This window comes from Anomaloglossus baeobatrachus, chromosome 1, assembly GCF_048569485.1.
Source record: "Anomaloglossus baeobatrachus isolate aAnoBae1 chromosome 1, aAnoBae1.hap1, whole genome shotgun sequence".
In the NCBI taxonomy this organism is placed as follows: Eukaryota; Metazoa; Chordata; class Amphibia; order Anura; family Aromobatidae; genus Anomaloglossus; species Anomaloglossus baeobatrachus.
In genome coordinates this window covers 807,073,152-807,078,667 of record NC_134353.1, presented here as the reverse complement: position 1 = coordinate 807,078,667, position 5,516 = coordinate 807,073,152, and positions in this window count along the sequence as shown.

Below are 5,516 nucleotides of genomic sequence, written 5' to 3'. Positions count from 1 at the left end.
GGGTGTTTTTATGTGTTAAATAATAAAATGGTTTTATTGGGGTAATTTGGTATTGTAATTTCTGATTTGTTGATGACCCCTATGGATATCTACTGGTTTTTTTTGAGTATTACTACTTATTACTGCCTGCTCCATATTAGGCAGTGAAACATATTTCTAGTGCTGTTTAATATCTTTATAAATTATATGGATAAAGGAATTACTGGGGAACTCATAAAATTTACAGATGATACTAAGATAGGAGGAGTAGCAAACACTAGAGAGGAAAGAGAGCGTATTCAACAAGATTTAGACATACTCGAACAATGGGTGAACAGAATGGTGTTTAAAGGGGCAAATGTGAAGTCCAACATATGGGTAAAATAAATGTAAAAAGCATATATAGTATGGGAGGAATAGAACTAAGTGATAGCACAGGGAAAAAAAACCTTGGGCATAATAGTTGATCCCAGATTCAACATGAGCCAACAGTATGGAGCTGCAGCTAATAAGGCCAACAAAATTCTTGGATGTATCAAGACAAGCATTGAATCTAGATCAAGAGAGGTCACTATTGCCCTATAATCTGCTCTTGTCAGACCCCACCTGGAATACTGTGTACTGTTCTGGGCACCCCAGTTCAAGAAATACATCAATATATTGGAGCAAGTCCAGAGAAGAGCAACCAAGAAGATAGACGGTCTAGAAACCATGTCCTATAAAGACTGGCTAAAAGAACTAGGATATTTTAGTTTGCATAAGAGAAGGCTGAGAGGAGACTTAATAGTGGTCTAAAAATATCTGAAAGGTAGTCACAGTGCAAGGGGAACTACCCTATTCTCATTAGCACAAGGAAGTACAAGAATCAATGGGATGAAGATTCAGATTAGACATTAGGAAAAACGTTCTGACAATGAGTCAGTCAAAAAGTGGAACAGGTGGCCACAGGAGATAGTGAGCTCTCCTTCAATGGAAATTTTCAAGCGGAAGCTAGATAAACATATAGCTGGAATGATGTAGGAAAACCTGCACTTACAGGGGGTTGGACCCGATGGCCCTTGAGGTCCCTTCCAACTCTATGATTCTATGAGTGGTGTTTATAGATCATAAGGGGTGATGTTGTGCTATCATAGTTCATAAGGACAAACAGTGTACTGTAGAGATTATTGTTAATAAGAAGCGATGGCATAGGTAAGAGGAGATGGATTATAAGGGTGGATGGTGTCGAAGGTTGTTGATTAGAGGTGTTGACAGTGCAGGGTTATAGATAAGAGGCGATGGTGTGTTACATAGTTACAAAGGTTGAAAAAAGACCTAGGTCCATCTAGTTCAACCTTCATACTGTATATCTGATAATGTATAGAGATGAGAGAACCTATTCAATAAAAGTTTGTCAATTTCAAATTCGGTATGGGTCCCAGTCTGTTCGGCTTGGGCTGGGTACCCCGAGCACTTTCTCCAAAAATTAGCAATGTTTGGTTTTGTTCGATCACTGTATGTGTTTTCAAAAAATGCTTTTCTAATAACATGTTATGCTTTTGGATAGGATTGTAGTGCTTTATGAGGGATGTGTTTAATGAGTGGAGGGGGTGGGGTTTTGGATGAAGCCAGAGGCACACGGCACCATTTTTTTTCTTAACTTTATTTGCAGCTGTTCCTGCAGCCAATCAAGGCACAGAAAACTTCTACAAGGTTCAGATACAAGGGCTTGTGTCATTGGCTGCTTAAGTCACATGTCCCTCTGCATATATGATGTGGCATCGGCGCCATTATGTTCTCAATGTTAAACACTAGGGAAGGTGCTGCCGCCAGTGCTGCTAGACAGTTAGCTTAGTTAGGGGTTTAATGATAGGTAGTTGAGATAGATAGGAGAGCGATAGTGTAGAATAGGGACTTGCAGTGTAGGGAAAGGTGTTCCACAAATCGGCATTTCATGACAGAACTAGGTATTGCTACTTGTGAGTGCCTGCTAAAGAGTTGCCAGTGAACGATGTAAATAGGTATTACTACTTATTACTGCTTGCTCCAAATTAGGCAGTGAAACATATTTCTAGGTATTGTTAGTTGGTAGTGCCTGCTGTAAATTTGCTAGTGAACTAGCTAAATACGTCTTGGCACTTTTGAGTGCCTGACACAAATTACGCATTGACCCACATTCCTAGATATTGTTAATTAGTAGTGAATTCTGTAAATTTGCCAATAAACTAGCTAAAAAGGTTTTGGCATTTTTCATTGCCTGCTAAAAATTATGTAGTCAATTACATTTCTAGGTATTGGTACTTTTAACTGCCTTCACAATATTGCCAACTCAGGCAAGAAACTAATAATTTATCATTTGTGTCAGGTGTCTGACAAGTATGGGTGTAAGTTTGCGAAACATCTGTTTAAAAGCAGAAGGTTATATCAACTATGAGTGGTTAATCATCACGAGGTTGTGGTGGAAGGGTGAATAAGTGGGGTGTTCGAGGTGTATGGGTGGGAAGTTCTCTTACTCAAAGCTCTGGTGAGAAAACACCGGCTCATCCTATTCCAAGAAAAATGAGAACAACTTCCATTACTGGACAGAATAGTCCACTAGATTTCTTTGGTAGCCCCACATGGCTTCAACTTGGAAATGAGGCTGATAAACAATAGGTACTAGAGTGGATGGCAAGTGCTGCATCAAGTGGCATCTCCTCCTCTTCCTGCACCTCAACATCACACATAATTCATTCCTAAGAGGTGCCACCCCAATTGAACTTTTTTCCGCCCACGCCACAAGTCTCCAACTGGCAAACTGACTGTGGAGAACTACACATAGGGGAGTCTGCAGAGCTGTTCACACATTTCATCACATGGACATCAGAGGTTTGCTCCAAAGATTTCCAGATTTAAGAGAAAGCATCTGCAGCGATGCCCAAAATCTTTGTCAGTTGAATCCTGGCCTGGATGAAGTTGGGTCCCAGCAGGATCCCGACCATTGTCAACTGACGTTAACCCTCAGGGGTGGAGGTTATGATGATGAGAGTGATACCTGAGGCACATGCGTACTGTCCTGTAATGTAAGGTCAGGAAGAGGAGGAGTGGGACAACATAGAGCATGATGATGATGTCCTTGATCCCACTTGGTGTGAATCCAGAGGCACACAGCTGAGCAGATTAGCAGATGACGAGGAGGAGGAAAACAAGGATGGTACATAGTGATGCAACCATGAGAAGCACTGCATCCTCAGACACAACTCTGGCTGAGGTCAGCAGCGGTCGCGGGTCTGCAGGTCACAGGAAGGGTTGGCAAGCCTGAGCCTTTATTGAGCTAGCATAAGATGATTTAACTTTTGTTATTTGTCAACATTGTAAACAATGACTTAACAGAGGCAACATTCAAATAATTTGACTACTCCATCCATGAACCGCCACATGCGCTACCAACATGCATTACTGTGGGAATCTTACTGCGCTACAATATGTACTGCCAGGCCTACCCAACCAACGACTGCCAAATCAATCGCGTCTGCTGCTTCTTCCTCCTTTGTCACCCTCAAAACTAGTCTCACACAGGTCTCTGACCGCAAAGCCTCCACATGTTTACCCGCTACAGTCGGGGTAAGTGAGAGCCTGTCAGCTGTTACAGAAGTGACCATGCCCTGTGTTTTTGACCCATGGGAGACACCAAGGCCCCATCCTGTTTGTTGCATGGACCATAACTCCATGCTGTGCAAAGGCACTATGGGTAAATGGGGGGAAATTGATGCCATTGTCCTGCTGTCTGCCTGAAATGTTTTTAAATCTCAAGACTTCAAGATGGGTCTCCAAGTTGTATTTTGTTTGTACTTTCTCCAGTTTGGGAGCAAGAGGCCTAACTTCTGTCACTCATCCCTTTTGATTTTTAAAATTGAAATGCCAGGCCACATCTAATTTGTTGCATGGACCATACCTCCCTGCTATGTAAAGACACTATGCGGAAAGGGGGGTAAGGGGGGGCAATTGATGCCACTGTCCTGCTGTCAAAATACATACAACTACATTCTAAAATGCTAACAATGAATAAGGAAACTCTGGTATTGCATTACTACCATAGGAATATTTGAGAGAAAAGAGATACTTAGCTTATGTATTGGCCAATGTATGTGAGCCCGGTGTAAGCAAGGTGTATCTCAATATACTGGGACCCTAACACAAATGCCTCTACCTGGATTAGAAACCTACATGTCTGGGCAGCTAGGATCACGCTATAATGGAGGATGGACACAGCCTAGTTAAAGGGCAGAGTGCTCAGTCAGACAGAAATGCACTACATATATATCAAAAGACTGACCCGCACATCCAACAGGTGTGAACAGGTGCTAGCTGAAAACATAACATAACTACAAAATATATACAGTAACATGCTAAAATGCTAACAATGAATAAGGGAACTCTGGAATTGCATTACTGCTATATGAATATTTGAATAAAGATACTTAGCTTATATATTGGCCAATGGATGTGAGCCCGGTAACCAGTAACAAGGTGTATTTCAATATATTGGGACCCTAATTCACATGTCTCTATCTGGGTTAATAGCCTGCATATCTGGGCAGCTAGGATCCAGTTATTAAGGAGGATGGACACAGCTTGGTTAAAGGGCAGAGTTCTCTGTCAGAAAGAAATGCACTACAAATATATCAAAAGACTGATCTGCCCATCCAACAGGTGTGAACAGGTGCTAGCTGAAAACACAATATAACTACAAAATACATGCAGCTGCACTCTAAAATGCAAACAATGAATAAGGGAACTTTGGTATTGCATTGCTGCTATAAGAATATTTGAAAAAAGAGATAAATAGCTTGTGTATTGGCCAATGCATGTGAGCCCGGTAACCAGCAACAAGGTGCACCTCAATATACTGAGACCCTAATTGTCCTGATGTCTCCTGTAATATTTTTTTAAATATGAAGACTCCAAGATGGGTCTCCAAGTTGTGTCTAGTCTGTACTGGTAGAGGTGTGGGAGCAAGAGGCCTAATCCTGTCAATCAATCCACTTTTTATTTTTAAAAAATATAAATGCCAGGCCACATCCTGTGTGTTGCATGGACCTAAAGGGCCAAATAATAATGAATCAGTACCATAAAAGTAAAACATAAAAAACAATGGCAGAATTTATTTTATATCCTTCAGATTTAAATTGCACTGCAGAGAGACAGCAGAGAGCTCTTTTGCCTCTGACAGCAAACGAACTAGAATCGGGCCTGTCAGACTGCACATAAATAGCCATTTACAGACAGTTCTCCAGAGAAGTCAGTGGTGGCTTCCCTGGTGGCAACTTTACACTGCCTTCTTACACTGCATGGCTACTAGGCACAGCAATTGCGCCAACTCATGTTCTGCACAATTTTTTACTCCATTCAAGAACTCTGAACACATAGCATTGGATGCATACATACTCACAGGCACATTTCCAAACTGACCATAATGATGCCTAGCTTAGCGTTTATATTTTGGCTACACCTTAAAATAATCAGGCTACTTGTCTATAACACTGTAGAAGCAGAAAGCCAGATGGCATTATTCTATC